Source organism: Macaca nemestrina, chromosome 4 (genome assembly GCF_043159975.1).
Source record: "Macaca nemestrina isolate mMacNem1 chromosome 4, mMacNem.hap1, whole genome shotgun sequence".
Lineage (NCBI taxonomy): Eukaryota > Metazoa > Chordata > Mammalia > Primates > Cercopithecidae > Macaca > Macaca nemestrina.
Genome location: NC_092128.1, coordinates 62,117,633 through 62,135,863, shown reverse-complemented (window position 1 = coordinate 62,135,863; position 18,231 = coordinate 62,117,633). Strand labels below are relative to the sequence as shown.

Here is an 18,231-nt window from a genome sequence, read left to right as displayed (position 1 = left end):
TGATTAATTCAAAAACTGCTTCTTAGCTCAAGTATATCTTAACACAGGCAACAAAGGTTCAATTTAAGCAATTATTTCAACCACCATATTTAGACAATTAATATTAAACACATCAATTGAATTTGCTCTTTAAGAAAGAACTACATGAATTGCTTGTGAAAAGTCAATTATTTTGTGAGGCATATACTTGGATCCTCATTTATCTGAATAGAAATGTAGATTTTCACATCCAGCACTAAGGCTACTTCAAGTGATATCTAGAGACTATTTTGGCCACTTGGTCCATTTAAACTGATATTAAGGCAAATACAGTATTTTTATGACATGACCACTTTCTTATCCATCTAGTCTTATAGCTGCTAACACTTGGAAAATAAATGAAGTATATTTTATTCCCAGGGCAGACCTCTCAGCAGTACCTCTCCAGAACACTAAATTATAGCAATAAACTGAAGACAAAATAAATTGTCTCATCTGTGTCCATTTTGTAAGACATTTTTCTTCATAGCAAGTTTTGATTAATGCACTGACTCTTTTGAGGAGCCATATATATTGAAGAAGGTAAGATCGGAAAGTAAAACAAGGCCAAAGTTTCAGCCCTGAAATGTCTCAATTTTTAAATAAGTTATGACTGATACTATAGTGTATGCTTTTGCTTTTTAACTATTTCATAATAAATATATTCATATTTTAGATGTGGTACTTACTGAGGGACCAGACTTGTGTTGCATCATATTAAGGTACTAGAATTATGGAACCATCTCCTTAAATTATTTCAAGCACCTTTATTCATAAACCTGAATTTGTTTTATTTTTAACACATAGATATTCGGGAATGCAATTTTCAAATGGCAAAAATTTTAATTTGCACAGCTACATGTTACTTATCAAAAGGGTTGAAGTCAGCTCAGTTATATCATAACTCAGTTAACTGTCATAACTGTTGAGTGGTTGGCATATACTGGGCTTATTGTACTGTAATTGTGACAGCATTGGGGGATTATCATTTTAGCTTGTTCTTGCTAAATTGCTATGTATAAAATAGGGCCTTAAGGTTGCAAACCTTTTATTCCCTATATGCTAGGTTAGTGATCTTTACTGCAAGTATTATATCTTCAAATATCTGAACTTGTATATAATTCATCAGGAAGATATTTTATTATTTTTATCAAATAGTACCCCAATTTTGTAATGAAAAGCATGGTTCTTACCTCACAAGCATTCATTCTACAGGAAGCCAGATGAAGATGCCCATGGATTTAGTTTTGGCCTCTGGAAAAATGAGAAGTACAACAAATGCCTGATACAGGACAGACAAAATTTAACTGTTTTAAGGCTGTATTACAAACTTTTATGAATCCTCCAAATTTATGAATATACAACACAAATAATAAAGGCTTGAGAATGTTCTTAACCAAGGCCTCATACCCAGAAGGAAAGGAACAGATAGTTTCATTTCTTCATGTACACTTTTTTCTTTATTTCCTTTTATGGGTTTTATAAACCTTATTCAAAGCATAAATCTGAGGAAATGTTAGAGCTGGCATTCTTCCGTGTAATTTGTGCAAAACTTTGATTTGCCCAGTTACGGCTTCTTAGATTTCTTGTTTTCTATCACTGGCAATGGCTTGCACACACACACACAATTTGTATCTCATTATAAGGCTTATTAGGTAAACTTGATAAATTGGAAACCAACACATCAAAATCAAAATTAGAAATGTACAGTTGACAAGCCTCAATGTAATAAGTTAATTGATTCTAAATCAAATTTCAGCAAGATTATAAATTACTATATCCAATGAGTTTTCCAGATAACTCATATACTTGAAACCATAATTATTCAATTTTTGAATATCAAAGATTTATTGTCATTTAAAAATAGACTACAAGAATAACTATTCTCAACTTGTATGCCCAAAAACATGAAAATCTATTTTACTTAAGGAAAACAAAAAATTTTTTGTGTTAGCTAATGTTGAATAGTTTTGCTAACTTAAAACTTTTTAACTTGCAAAACTAAACATTTTAAAGGTAAATTGTGATATGTAAGCGTCTTTCTTTATGTAGGCTCCTAATTTCCTTGACCAAATGCAACTAAAGTTATCTCAGACACAGTCTATGCCAATACCAACTTATATGTGAGTACGGGTATATTACATATATACACACATACCCTCTATAGTTGTTTCTTTTTCCCTCATCTTAAGATCTTCTAATTTCTATAGTTTTAATACATACATCCTCTTCTGTACCTTTTTTTTTAGATTTTAAAAAAATATATCTTGGAAATAATTTTACATTCATATTTTATTCTTTTCATCAGCCGCACTGTGTTTCATTGTATTGTCACATCATTTCTTACATTAGAGTCCATATGTCATTAAGTATTGGTTTCTCTAGTCTTTCATTAATATGAAAATGCAGTAATGGGTATTTTTACTCATTTATTATAATGCACCTGACAGAGTAATTTTAATATAACTTCCTAAAAATGGAGTTGCAGTGTCAAAGAATGGGTACAATGTTATTATTGATCATCACTATCTAATTTCCTTCCAAAGAGTTTCCCACATCCCTCTTTTGTTGAACAAAGCAAGAATGTCAAAGTCACACAATCCTGCTACACTGGTTTCAAATATTATCCCTTTCAATCGTACAGGGGGAAAATGTCCCCACATTATTATTATTTTGATTTACATTTCCTTAATTATGAGCAAGGTTGAGCATCTTTTCATAGACTTTTGCAGTGAATTGACTGTTCATACACTTTATTTTACATTGTTTGCCAGTAGTTTTATTGATTTTTCAAGAGCTTTCAATAGGTTGCAAAACTCCATCATGCTTTTTGTTAAATATAATACCTTTTGTAAAACATATGATAAACACATCCTTTGCTTAAAATATACATTACATACAGACATGAAATAACTTAAGTGGTCAAATTTATTAATAATTCTGTAATATTTTCAAGGTTTGGAATAACACTTAGAACTTTGTACTCACTTTTTTTTTTTTTTGAGAGGGAGTCTTGCTCTGTCGCCCAGGCTGGAGTGCAGTGGTGCTATCCTGGCTCACTGCAAGCTCCGCCTCCTGAGTTCATGCAATTCTCCTGCCTCAGCCTCCCGAGTAGCTGGGACTACAGGCGCCCGCCGCTACGCCCGGCTAGTTTTTTGTATTTTTTAGTAGAGATGGGGTTTCACAGTGTTAGCCAGGATAGTATCGATCTCCTGACCTCGTGATCTGCCTGTCTCGGCCTCCCAAAGTGCTGGGATTACAGGCTTGAGCCACCGCGCCCGGCCCACAATTATTTTTTTAAATTAATCTTTTAAAAACATGTATAAGGTATTATATTTTTTACAGTTAAATCTTTGATTCTTCTGGAATTTACAAATGATAACATACATCTTCCTGTAATTTTTTATTAAGACTTATTAAACTTCTTGGATCTATAGATTGAAAATTTCCTTCAAAATCAGAAAACTTTGGCAATTGTTTTTCCATTCTTTTTTTCTGTGTTCTGTCCCCTCCCTCTTTTCCTAGTACTCCAATTGTATGATGTTAAAGTGCCTGATATTTTGTCACAGGTCATAGATGTTCTTCATTATTTTTCAGTCTTTTTTGTCTCTGTGCTCTCAGGAGCTCAGCTGAGCTGAAAGAAAGAGGTTGAGCTACCAGGTGCTACAGTAGGCAATTAAAGCAACAAGCCAAAAAATAAAAATAACAATAAGATTTTAAACACTAATGCAGTGGTACAAGCAAGGGTCCAAAACTGGAGAAAGCACTGCCCGTCTTCCCTGCCTCCCACTTCCGCCCAGGAACATATCTCTCTTCTGGGTCAGCATGTAGGTGAGGGTCATCTCACCATGGAGAGAGCCACAGACAGGAGGCTAGGGCAGTTCTTTGGACTCTGGGTGGCTTACGGGAAAATGGGGGACAGGGCCAGGAGTAGAGTAAAGTTCTGGGTACAACTTCAGGATTTCTCCTTTCTTCTCTGCCTAGCTTCTTTCCCCAGTAAGAGGGAACTTCTAAATTCTACTTGAGTCTTTTGAATAATACCTTCCATTTCTCTCACCATATTTATGTTTTCTTCTACTTTCTTAAACTCAGAAAACACAGAATAGCTACATAATGTGTAATCGCTGTTTAAATATCTGCCGGTCTATGTTTGACATTTCATCATCTCTGTCCTTTCATGGTTGGTTTCTCTCTTTTTTTTTTTTTTTTGTGCCAGACAATCTTTTTATTGTTCACTGAAAAATGCAGGTCTGCAAAGAGTCAATTGCATTGTATATTGAATGCAAGGTCTGATATTACAAGTATATGTGACATAGTATAACATATAAAATATTATGTATTTTACATAGTGACAGTACCCACTTCTTCTAAAGACTAAAATGTAATAAAGTAAAAAGCCTCCTATTAAATGAGAAACAAACATTGCAATCATAACAAAATGCACTAAGCAAAGTACTTTAAAATTGTTTTGTGTGACGTCTATCTTGTCTACCTGGAGTTGGGAATGGTGGAGCCCAGAAAAAACTTAGCTAACAAAAACAGCCAACACCCTTAAGGAACTCTTCCCAGGAAGCAGGCTACTGATGCCCGCGACAGGCTGCCACCCTGTCTGGTGGCCCAGCCAGGCTTCAGGGCTGCCCAAGGGCCCACAATGAATGCTACTGCCTGTCTGGGGCTGGGCTGAGGTGAGTGGGAGGAGTACCTGGCAGGAAGAAGCTCCTGTCACAACTGCTTATTCTGCATCCACTCTATGGATATGAACACCTACTGTTTTTGGTGTGAATCTGCCAGTCTTTGCAAACATTGAAACGTGATTGGGAAGCAAATGTTAACACTGGGAACAAAAGCCATTTTCTATGCAGTCTGTGGATATCATCATTAATTCCTTTCAGCCATGTTTTCATTAAGATGTTCTAAAAGAGGCTCCTGCTATTATACTGCCAGCCAGGCAGGCCAGGATAAAGGTAACAAAACTTCTCCAGTTATATAACTACTAATTAAAATGAATTAAAAATAAATATAGCTTATACTAGAGAGCAACACAGTCTCTATTATTCACATGGTAATATATTCAATAACTGCAACAATATTCACAATTCTCCAGGTCAGCTTTAACTATATCCACATTTCCCTCCAAGCAGAAAATCCTGAATGGAAGGGAGTATATAACATCAATACCTCTGGTTCATCTCACATATTATGACAGCTCAGAGAGCTCATTATAGATAACAAACGAAAAAAAAATTAAAAAGCATTTCAATATATACACAGCAACAGAGGAGGAGTAGGCCCTCCTTCTGGGCTTCCTTGGCATAAGGCAAACAAACCATGGCTATTTGCAAAAACAGTGTCTAAGCCTACTCTGGAAACGCTCATGTTTTAGGAGAAATCAGAATTACAAAGTTCCTTCATTCACAGGTAACAAAGGATTATTAAACAATTTCCTGAACTAAGACAACAGTCTCACCATCAAAGAAAATTTTCTCTTCCTCTGAGTTTTTATAAATGAGATTTTACAATATCCAGCTTTTTTAGTTAATATGAAACTATCAGCGTATAGAAAACATCCTCAAAGCTCAAGATGAGTAAAGCTAATATTCTCAGATTTTCCACACTCTACAGATCAACAAATATTTTATCAGAATATCCATTTAACAGAGTTTTAAGTCCATAATAACCAACTATGTATTTTTCTTATTCAAAGAACACCATGTTAAGAATAATTCCAGTTTGATGAGTATCTTATTCCCCTTGATGTTGCACAGTAAATGTCACTGTTCAGTCTTTATATCCTTGACTCTTCCAGTCAAAGGAAAATCTTATATAAAGCTGGAAAACTGCAAACTCCAGCGGAAGCTCTGGTGTTAGTGCTGAAGTAAACTTTAGGGGAATAACCACAATCGCCTATCAGACTGTTTACAGAATTGCTGGAAGCCCTACTCTTCTTTTACCTCTGTAATCTCTATTTTATCTCTAAACATTCTAATATTTTAAACATGGGAGTTCACTGATATCGAAAAAGGTCTAGTTCATGAGTAAGGTTTTGGTCTCTGGAATGATGTGTGGCTAGCCCAAAATACTGGCCACGTGTGTTTTAGGCATGTTCATTTTTCTTCCCACCACAATCTGTCAAACCCACCCATCTGTCCTGCCACTGTCACTCCCCTAGCCCCTCAGCATTGCTGCTCCTCTCTTTTGAATGTTCTACTGCATGTATGGTATTCACTGAGACATCACTTTAATGTACAGGTCATTTGCATTTCATGCTACCAGCTCCCCAAAAGACATCAACTGGGAACAATTTCTAATAGTAAAGGCACAACTTGCTGGCATTTTCCCTTTATAAAGGAAATCAAAGGGGCTGTCTGGAAGCTGAAAGAACACGTTGGGTATTCCGGTAAAGGGAATGCTGTATCTGCTACCAAAACCCAGAGACATTGACTAGATCTAAAGATCATACGGATTGTGCAACAGTGTGAGATTTGGCAGTTTAAGATCTATTTCCAATTTTACATTAATCCATTTAGGTGAAAGTGTTAATATCACAGGAGCAAATGAAAGTGTCAACAACACCCTTTTGGCTCATTTTCTCGTGCTTCTGCTTATACTTCCACTAGCTCCAATGAAGCCTGTCCCAGGACACATCACTCAGCAACCTGCGAAGCTGCTCAGAGATAAAACAATACACTTCACCTCATCTAGCCCAGCAATTTGCACTCAGGTGGTGAACGCTGCAGCCAAACAGCCTTAGGGCAGAGTCCATGGAAGGCTTTAAACAGGGGAACGACTTACAGACATTGCATAAAAATTCTTGATTTTAGAATACCTTCCCCAGGAAGTCGGAAACAATCATTTTTTGTTAATAAAATGTAATCTATACCCAAAAACAACGTAATGCCTCAGAAAGCAAAACCTGGAATGGAAGAACTTCAGAAAAATACAGCTTAATCAGTATGGAAGAACTTCAGAAAAATACAGCTTAATCAGTGTCTTACTTTGGCTAAATTACCATAGTCGGTCAGTGTAATTTATGATTGCATTTAGAAGCCCAGCCTACCGTGCTCTAAGATGGTGCTAGTGAAGTACACGAAAACAGTTAACAGAGGCGACAGCCCTTTAGCCTTTAGTGACTTCAGAACTTACAAAGATAAAAGCTAACCGGGATTTGACATTCGGACACTTACTTGCTCAGCACAAGTCGGGTTAGGAGACAAACATCAGACTGTCATTCACTTGTCGTATTCTCAGGGAGCTCCTATTTGAATACCAAACCAGTGGTCCTCTGCCTGGCTGCACATCAGAATCACCTGGAAGGCTTTTAAAACTCGCTGTGTGCCCAGGCCAATTAACTCTGGAAGGTGGAGCCCATAATCAGTAGGCTTTACATTGCCCCAGGTGATTCTCGTTCATCCAGGACACACATCACTGAGGCATCCCTTTTGGAGAGCGGTTGCGTGAAAGCCAAGTGAATGGAACTCGTATCTGGATAGTTTTGTTTTTTCTCAATTCCACCAGAAAAAGGGATTTTTAGAAAAAGGCACAGTTGTGCTTCCTCTAAAGATGTAGTCTGCAGTTTGGGAAGTACTGGTTCCCAGAGGTTATCTGGAGCGCTGGTTGTAAAGAAGAAAGTCCTTGTCTTGGCAGATTAGGCAGAGTTTCAGATTTCGGCAGCTGCCTTCAGCAAAAAAAGAATACCCAGATGCCTATGAGCACCAGAATTACAAATGCCGACACCAGGTTTATTCCATAATGAAGACTTGTGCAGGTGTGGGCTGACACCAGCAGATGGGTCAGGAAAACTATAAGAAGGATGTACCACTTTTTCTTCTCACAGCTATCAAAAAATACAATGCCCCTGAACACGTGCAGCAAGATGATGACTCAGCGCGCAACGGCTCGGTGGCGATGGTGAAGACGTAGGGGGCGAGCGCAGGCCCGAAGGCAGTGAAGGCGCAGCCCGAGAACACGGCCGCCGTCATGGAGACCGCGGAAGCCGACCCGGGGGCCCCTAGGAGACGCCAGATGCTCCGGTTGGTTTCTATTACTAATTTCTCTCCTAATTATGGAATGTATTTTCTTGCTTCTTTACCTATCTGGTAATTTTTTATTGGAAGCCAGATATTGTTATTTTTACATGGTTAATTGCTGCATTTTGTTGTATTTCTTAAGATAGTTTTGGGTTTTGTTTTGGTAGGCATTTGATTAAAATAGGTGAAAAGCTTTCGAGGCTTGCTTTAAATCTTTGGAGGGCAGGTCCAGAGCAGCCATTATTCTAGGGTTAATTTGGCCCCACTCCTAACGCGATGCCCTGCTGAAGATTCTACCCAATGCCCATGTATTAGAAGGTCTTTCTACCATGGAGCACAAACTGTGACTAGGTCTGTGTGGGCACATTAGTATTTAGCCGAATATTCAGAAAGACCTCTGCAAATATTCAGAGCTCTTTAGCAATAATTTCCCCTCAGTACTGTACCCTGTAAAATCCAGCTCTATTAGCCTCCCTGAACTCTGATTTGTCTCCTTAATTCAGGGAAACTGCAACCACCTGTTTAAATTTTTTCTTCCCTGCACTGGAGCCTAGATACTGACTTAAGGCAGAAAGCTGGTGAAATTACAAGGCTCATTTTATTTCCCTTACGGTGGGAATCACATTCCTGTGTATTGCTTGTTGTCCAGGCAGTTAAACTATTTCATATATTTTGTCTGGTTTTCTAGTTATTTGAAGTGTTTATTAGTTTCTATTGCTGTGCAACATGTTACCACAAAGTTAGTAGCTTGAAACAACACATACATGTATTATCTCACAGTTTCCATGGGCCAAGAGTCCAGGTATGGCATAATAGGGTTCTGTGGTCAAGGTCTCCCACGCTTGAAGTCAAGGTGTTGGGCAGAACTGAGTTCTCTTCTGGAACTGGGTGTCTTCTTCCAAGCTCATGTTGTTGTTGATGGAATTCAATTCCTTGCAGCTGTAGGGCTGAGAGCCCTATTTTCTTCCATCTCTCATCCAAGGGCTGCTTTCAGCTCCTAGAAGTCACCTGCAGTTCCTTGCTATGAGTTCCTCTTGCAACATTACTTCTCGGGCAACTTTATAAAGTCAAGTCCAGCCATGACAATCTCCTTTTTGATTGACTCAGACTCAATTGACTTAGAAACTTAACTCTATCTGTAAAATCCCTTTATCTTTCCCATGCTCTATTCAGTTGAAGCAGATCACAGGTCCAGTATGGACTCAAGGGGAGGAAAATAACATGATTTATTGGTAGTAAACCTAGGGTGTGTCCATCACAAGACAACAGAGTAACTCTGGTCTTTATTACTTCCTTTTAGTCAAAAGTAGAATCTTCCTTTCTAATTTTAATTGTTTCATCTTTTTTAAATTGTACCTGCAAGTAAAGCCATAAAAATATTAAATAAATATTACACATTCTTCTCTTGTTGCCAATTGTAAGAAAAATGTTTCCAATATTTTAATCACTAAATATTTGCAATTATGTATTAAGAAATTATAGATTTACAAGTTAGGAAGAATGCAAATCATGTTGAATGTTAGGAAATGTCCTTGCATATTATGAATTTTCTCATTTGGCCTATTAGTAAATTGAATTGTTAACATTGAACCACATTTGCATCTCAACAATTAACCTTCGCTTGATTATGTTCCATATGATTTTTGTTTCTGGTATTTTAATTAGCATTGTTTTCATTAACATATATAAATGAAATTACCCTAGTTTTTGTTTTATTCTATTTTTGTGATGTTTATATAATATATATTTCACTAAAATAATCTGGAAGTTTTTCTTCTTTTTATGCTTTGGGATGGTTTAAACAGCCTAGGAATTTTTTTCCTTTAATATTTTATACAATTCATCATGCCTGGCATTTTGAGGGAAATTGCAATTATTTGATTATGTTCTCAATTCCTTTTGTAATAACCAGTTTGGTTAGAATTTCTAACTCTTCTGAAGTTAGTTTTAATATTTTGCTAGAAAATCATTCTATGTGCTTTCAAATATATTTTTATAGATTTTAGAACTGTCTCCCATTTTCTATCTTATTTTGTGTATTTGTATTCCTTTATTTTTACATAGGTTTTCAAATAATTTCTTTTACTATTCACGAAAAGAAACTTCTTTTGGTTTGTTTAATAGTTGATTTAATGACCTAATTTTTCTTTTTTTAATTATTATTTTTTATTATACTTTAAGTTCTAGGGTACATGTGCACAACGTACAGGTTGGTTACATATGTATACATGTGCCATGTTGGTGTGCTGCACCCATTAACTCGTCATTTACATTAGGTGTATATCCTAACATTATCCCTCCCCCCACCCCCCAACAGGCCCTGGTGTGTGATGTTCCCCTTCCTGTGTCCAAGTGTTCTCTTTGTTCAATTCCCACCTATGAGTGAGAACATGCAGTGTCTGGTTTTTTGTTCTTGGGATAGTTTGCTGAGAATGATGGTTTCCAGCTGCATCCATGTCCCTACAAAGGACATGAACTCATCCTTTTTTATGGCTGCATGGTATTCCATGGTGTATATGTGCCACATTTTCTTAATCCAGTCTGTCACTGATGGACATTTGGGTTGATTCCAAGTCTTTGCTATTGTGAATAGTGCCGCAATAAACATACGTGTGCATGTGTCTTTATAGCAGCATGATTTATAATCCTTTGGGTATATACCCAGTAATGGGATGGCTGGGTCAAATGGTATTCCTAGTTCTATAATAATCTAATTTTTCATCTTTACTGATGCCATCCTTTTCTTACTTTAAGCAAAGTTCACTTTATTTTCTTTCTTGAGTGGAATATTTACTTAATTTATCTAGTATTTTTTCATAATTGACATTTAGCCTATATCTTTTCTTCTACTCTCTACTTTTACTGTATCACTATATCTCATATATATATTTTATATATGCAGGGTTTTATTTTTTTCTAAATTTGTGATTTTAGATGTTATTGCCTCTTTGACATAATGACTATTATGGAGATAGTTATTATTACTATTACTATTTTAATGTTAAAAGGGCAGAAATTTTGTTAGTTTTTATAGTTTCTTTTTTAAATTCCTAGTTTCATATCTAATGTGATAAAAGATGTTATCTTTACAATTTGTAGGTCTTCTAATATTGATGTTCATATTATGCACAAATACAGGATCAATGTATATAAATGTTCTATGAGCTCTTGCAGACAGACATTTTTATGCATGCACAGTTCTTTCACTCAAGTTTAGTTTTCGAAAACTACAAATATGTTCAATGTGATGCATAGAAGTTTGTAAATATAGATTTTTGATATATGTAAGTTCAGGAACTATGGTCCACTATTCTTTGTTTAGACCTTGATGTAGCCTATATTATACACTCAAAACAGTACAAGTTCACAATCCCTTATCCGCAACATTAATATTCAAAGGAGGTCTGAAAACTGAGACTGTTTTCTTTATTCATCCAACTGCAAACCTTGACCAGAAGAAAAGGGAGAAAGACTGTTTAGTTTTTATTTATATTACTTACTTTAAATCTTAATGTTTCACTGAAGAAATGTTAACATGCTTGATTATGGAATGTTGCTCCAGGCCCCTTTGAGGTATTAGGCAATACTAGGTATAATCAATATTCTATCTTTTCAAAATCCAAACTATATTATGTTCTAAAATACATCTGGCCCCCAGCATATTTGATAAGAGATTGTGTACTGTTTTCACTTTTGTCCAGACATTTCTTCTTAGAAAAAATGCATATGATATTTTGACTTGTTATCTTTAATAGCAATAAGACTAAGTTATAATCTTACTTAGTCTATTAGTGTTTTTTTATTATACTTTCAGTTCTGGGGTACATTTGTAGAAAGTGCGGGTTTGTTACATAGGTATACATATGCCATTGGTGGTTTGCTGCACCCACCAACCTGTCATCTACATTAGGTATTTCTCTCCTAGTGCTATCCCTTCCCTAGCCCGCCACCCCCAGGTAGGCCCCAGTGTGTAATGTTCCCCTCCCTATGTCCATGTGTTCTCATTGTTCATCTCCCACTTATGAGTGAGAACATGCAGTGTTTGGTTTTCTGTTCTTGTGTTAGTGTGCCGAGAATGATGGTTTCCAGCTGCATCTATGTCCCTGCAAAGGACATGAACTCATCCTTTTTTATGGCTGCATAGTATTCCATGGTGTATATGTGCCACATTTTTTTTATGCAGTCTCTCATTGATGGGCATTTGGGTTGCTTCCAAGTCTTTGCTATTGTAAACAATGCCGCAGTAAACGTATGTGTGCATGTGTCTTTATAGTAGAATGATTTATAATCCTTTGGGTATATACCCAGTAATGGGATTGCTCGGTCAAATGGTGTTTCTAGTTCTAGATCCTTGAGGAATCACCACACTGTCTTCCACAAGAGGTGAACTAATTTACACTCCCACCAACAGTATAAAAGTATTCTTATTTCTCCACACCCTCTCCAGCATCTGTTGTTTCCTGCACATTTTAACGATCGCCATTGTAACTGGTGTGAGATGGTATCTCATTGTGTTTTTGATTTGCATTTCTCTAATGACCAGTGATGATGAGCTTTTTTTCACGTTTGTTGGCTGCATAAATGTCTTCTTTTGAGAAGTGTCTGTTCATATCCTTTGCCCACTTTTTGATGGGGTTGGTTTTTTTCTTGTAAATTTGCTTAAGTTCCTTCTATTTCTGGATATTAGCCCTTTGTCAGATGGATAGATAGCAAAAATTTTCTCCCATTCTGTAGGTTTCTGGTTCACTTTAGTGATAGTTTCTTTTGCTGTGCAGAAGCCCTTTAGTTTAATTAGATCCCATTTGTCAATTTTGGCTTTTGTTTTCATTGCTTTTAGTGTTTTAGTCATGAAGTATTTTCCCGTGTCTATGTCCTGAATGGCATGGCCTAGGTTTTCTTCTAGGGTTTTTATGGTTTTATGTCTTACATTTAAGTCTTTAATCCATCTTGAGTTATTTTTTGTATAAGGTGTAAGGAAGGGATCCAGTTTTGGCTTTCTGCATACGGCTAGCCAACACCATTTATTAAATAGGGAATCCTTTCCCCATTGCCTGTTTTTATCAGATTTGTCGAAGATCAGATGGTTGTAGATGTATGGCATTATTTCTGAGGCCTCTGTTCTGTTTCGTTGGTTTATATATCTTTTTTGGTACCAGTACCATGCTGTATTTGTTACTGTAGCCTTGTATAGTTTGAAGTCAGGTAGCATGATGCCTTCAGCTTTGTTCTTTTGGCCTAGGATTTTCTTGGCTATATGGGTTCTTTTTTGGTTCCGTGTGAAATTTGAAGTAGTTTTTTCTAATTCTGTGAAGAAAATCAATGGTAGCTTGATGGTGATAACATTGAATCTATAAATTACTTTGGGCACTATGTCCATTTTCATGATATTGATTCTTCCTACCCATGAGCATGGGATGTTTTTCCATTTGTGTCCTCTTATTTCCTTGAGCAGTTTTTTGTAGTTCTCCTTGAAGAGGTTCTTCACATCTCTTGTAAGTTGTATTCCTAGGTATTTTATTCTCTTTATAGCAATTGCGAATGGCAGTTCATTCAAGATTTGGCTCTGTTTGTCTATTATTGGTGTATAGGAATGCTTGTGATTTTTGCACATTGATTTTGTATCCTGAGACTTTGGTGAAGTTGCTTATCAGCTTAAGGAGATTGGGGCTGACATGATAAGGTTTTCTAAACAATCATGTCATCTGCAAACATAAACAATTTGACTTTCTCTTTTTCTATTTGAATACCCTTTATTGCTTTCTCTTGCCTCATTGCCTGGGCCAGAACTTCTAATACTATGTTGAACAGGAGTGGTGAGAGAGGTCATCCTTGTCTTGTACTGGTTTTCAAAGGGAATGTTTCCAGTTTTTGCCCATTCAGTATGATATTGGCTGTGGGTTTGTCATAAATAGCTGTTCATATTTTGAAATATGTTCCATCAATACCTAGTTTACTGACAGTTTTTAACATAAGGGCTGTTGAATTTTATAGAAGGCCTTTTTGCATCTGTTGAGATAATCATGTGATTTTTGTCATTGGTTCTATTTATGTGATGGATTATGTTTATTTATTTGTATATGTTGAACCAGCCTTGCATCCCTGAGATGAAGCCAACTTGATCATGGGGGATAAGCTTTTTGATGTGCTGCTGGATTCAGTTTGTCAGTATTCTAGTGAGGATTTTTGCATCAATGTTCATCAGGGATATTGGCCTGAAATTTTCTTTTCTTGTTGTGTCTCTGCAAGGTTTTGGTATTAGGATGATGCTGGCCTCACAAAAGGAGTTAGAGAGGATTCCCTCTTTTTCTATTGTTTGGAATACTTTCAGAAGGAATGGTACCAGCTCCTCTTTGTACCTGTGGTAGAATTCAGCTGTGAATCTGTCTGGTCCTGGGCTTTTTTTGGTTGGTAAGCTATTAATTGCTGCCTCAATTTCAGAACTTGCTATTGGTCTATTCAAGGATTCGACTTCTTCCTGGTTTAGTCTTTGGAGGGTGTATGTGTCCAGGAAATTATCCCTTTCTTCTAGGTTTTCTAGTTTATTTGTGTAGAGGTGTTTATAGTATTCTCTGATGGTAGTTTGTATTTCTGTGGGATCGGTGGTGATATCCCCTTTATCATTTTTTATTGCATCTATTAGCTTCTTCTCTCTTTTCTTCTTTAATAGTCTGGCTAGTGGTCTATTTTGTTGATCTTTTCAAAAAACCAGCTCCTGGATTCATTGATTCTTTTTTTTTTTTTTTTTTGAAGGATATTTAATGTCTCATCTCTTTCAGTTCTGCTCTGATCTTATTTCTTGCCTTCTGCTAGCTTTTGAATTTGTTTGCTCTTCTCTAGTTCTTTTAATTGTGATGTTAGGGTGTCAATTTTAGATCTTTCAGTCTCCCCAAGTGCTGGGATTACAGGCGTGAGCCACTGCGCCTGGCCTAAGTTGATTTTCATTCTCTGATGCCATTTTTTCCACTGGATCGATTCAGCTATTGGTACTTGTGTATGCTTCACGAAGTTCTCGTGCTGTGTTTTCAGCTCCATCAGGTCATTTATGTTCTTCTCTAAACTGGTTATTCTAGTTAGCAATTCGTCTAACCTTTTTTCAAGGTTCTTAGCTTCCTTGCATTGGGTTAGAACATGCTCCTTTAGCTCAAAGGAGTTTATTACCCACCTTCTGAAGCCTTCTTCTGTCAATTTGTCAAACTCATTCTCCATCCAGTTTTGTTCCCTTGCTGGTGAGGAGTTGTGATCCTTTGGAGGAGAAGAGGCATTCAAGATTTTGGAATTTTCAGCCTGTTCGTGCTGGTTTCTCCCATCTTCATGAATTTATCTACCTTTGGTCTTTGAAGTCGGTGACCTTTAGCTGGAGTCTCTGAGTGGGCATCCTTTTCGTTGATGTTGATACTATTCCTTTCTGTTTGTTAGTTTTCCTTCTAACAGTCAGGCTTCTCTGCTGCAGGTCTGCTGGAGTTTTCTGGAGGTCCACTCCAGACCCTGTTTGCCTAGCTATCACTGGTGGAGGCTGCAGAACAGCAAAGATTGCTACCTGTTCCTCTGGAAGCTTCGTCCCAGAGGGGCACCTGCCAGATGCCAGCCAGAGCTCTTCTGTATGAGGCATCTGTCAGCCCCTCCTGGGAGGTGTCTTCCAGTCAGGATACAAAGGGGTCAGGGACCCACTTGAGGAGGCAGTCTGTCCCTTAGCAGAGCTGGAACGCTGTGCTGGTAGATCTGCTCTCTTCATAGCTGTCAGGCAGGGATGTTTAACTCTGCTGAAACTGTGTCCACAACCATCCCTTCCCCCAGGTGCTCTGTCCCAGGGAGGTGGGGGTTTTATCCATAAGTCCCTGACTGGGGCTGCTGCCTTTTTTCCAGAGATTCCCTGCTCAGAGAGGAGGGAATCTAAGAGAGGCAGTCTGGCAGCAGTGGCCTCGCTGAGGTGCAATGGGCTGGACCCAGTTCAAACTTCCAGGTGGATTTGTTTACACTATGAGGGTAAAACCGCCAACTCAAGCCTTAGAAATGGTGGACGCCCCTCCTCCACCAAGCTCTAGCATCCCAGGTCGAGTTCAGATTGCTGTGCTAGCAGCGAGAATTTCAAGCCTGTTGATCTTAGCCTGCTGGGCTCCATGGGGGTGGGACCCACAGAGCCAGACCACTTGGCTCTCTGGCTTCAGCCCCCTTTCCAGTGGAGTGAATGGTTCTGTCTTGCTGGTGTTCCAGGTGCCACTGGGGTATTGAAAATAAAAGAAATATACTCCTGGGGCTAGCTGGGTGCCTGCCCAAATGGCCTCCTACTTTTGTGTTGGAAACCCAGGGCCCTGGTGGCGCGGGCACCAGCAGGAATCTCCTGGTCTGCAGGTTGTGAAGACGGTGGGAAAAGCGCAGTATCTGGGCTGGAGTGCACAGTACAGTCCCTAATGGCTTCCCTTGGCTGGGAGAAGGAGTTCCCTGACCCCTTGCACTTCGGCTTGCCCTCCTTGGGCCGCACCCACTGTCCAACCAGTCCCAGTGAGATGAACTGGGTACCTCTGTTGGAAATGCAGAAATCACCTGCCTTCTGCGTTGATCTCGCTGGGAGCTGTTCCTATTCGTCCATCTTGCCAGCAATATCTAGTCTATTAGTCTTACTAGTGTAAAGTATGATGTGTTTTCCGGAGTTTTTCAAAACATCTTATTCATCCAGTGTTGAAGTGAGCCGTTGTAAAATGTAACTTCAGTAAAAATAATTTAAAGAACTAGATTTTCTCTTATAGGGAATTAAAGTATTTTATATTTTTATCCTTATACACAGTTTTCAAATTATGGAAAATAATGTTAAAATGTCCTGGAGCTCAGGTTGATACAGTGGCATTTCCTTATAAAATGAAAAGGATTTTATAATAATAAGATCTTTAGTATTTTCCAACAAATACACTTTTGTTGAATGGGATCTGAAACAGGCTTATTGTTGGCCCTCTGTTATTTTCTTTTTCTGTCTTCCCCAGGATTGTACACTCAGCACTACAGATATTTCCGAAGAAACTGTCACCTCTTTCCTAACATTCACTACTCAAAATGTGTGTAATTCGTTCAATTATTCACATCTGCTGTTAACAGTCCGCAAATATTCCCCCAGGTGCTAAATTCCTGGTGAAAGGGAGAGAGGAACAGAAAACATATTGCAATATTACTACTTGTAGATGGCATAATGGGAGTTAGAAAATGCTTTGAGAACACAAAAATAAGAAATTAATTTGTCCAAAAGATGAAGGAAGATGGAGACAAGAAAAATTTTGGAAAGATATAGATATGGAACTTGGAAATTGGTAGAAATGTTCTAGTCAATCACATAGGAAAGATGTTAATTGAACAGGAAGTAGCAGTAGTGAGGCACAGAAGTATTTAGGGAGAAAAAGCCGAAGATAGGCAGGAAGGAAGTTTACAAAAAGGTTTTTGGGGATTGTGTGTCTGGCTAGAGACTTCTGGCTCTCTTTCCATGACCATGTTTCTGAATGAGGACTGACTCATCATCTCTCCCTCCCATGCTTTGCTGCAGATTGCAAGACATTTTTATACTGAATGTGTTTTGTAAATCATAAACAATAATACAAATGTTAAGTATTAGCACCAATGTGATCCAAGATAGATCTATAGACTTAAATATGTTACATAATTATCCTAGCTTTTCAAATTGCAATGTCCTGAAAGTGATCATTGAATAAAATGAATAGAATGCTGATGGTAGTTATTTCAAATAGATGTGATAGTAGTGAAGCATTTTGGAAAGAAAGAAAATTGTGCATAAAGAAGTTAATGTCACAAAAGAAGACTTGGCAGTTTTATAAAAGAGAAGAGATTATTAGTCATTTGTATTTTTAAATTGTATATAGTCATTCTGTATTTCATGTTTTACTAAATGGTTCATTTGACATTATCCATTAAAATCTAATGCTTTATATCTCAGCACCTTTATGCTCATTTAATCATTTCAGTTCAGCTTAACAGTATTGCTTTATTTGCTTTGCAATAATGCCTAAAAGAAAGTTCTTGGATTATATTTTGTCAGATAATGGGAACTACTTAGTAACAATTTATTTATAGCAGGAAAAAAGATGAATACCAGCAAATTATTTTTTGCCTCCCTTTGCTTTCCTATACCCAACAGATTGCAAACTGTTTGAAAGTAATGAGTTTCTTCTCAACTTTAAATTCTTAG

At 37.4% G+C, this 18,231-nt stretch overlaps 1 long non-coding RNA gene across 1 annotated transcript in view; it reads right to left on the bottom strand.

The window, feature by feature from the left end:
* The window catches only part of LOC105475408 (uncharacterized), a 114,577-nt gene extending 106,628 nt beyond the window's left edge, over window positions 1-7,949 (bottom strand). Inside the window, exons 1-2 of the long non-coding RNA XR_983324.3 lie at window positions 7,203-7,949; window positions 1,212-1,272 (exon numbers count right to left, since the gene is read on the bottom strand). This is a non-coding gene — a long non-coding RNA (uncharacterized lncRNA). The remainder of the gene's footprint in view (window positions 1-1,211; window positions 1,273-7,202) is intronic.
* Between the last annotated feature and the right edge of the window lie 10,282 nt (window positions 7,950-18,231).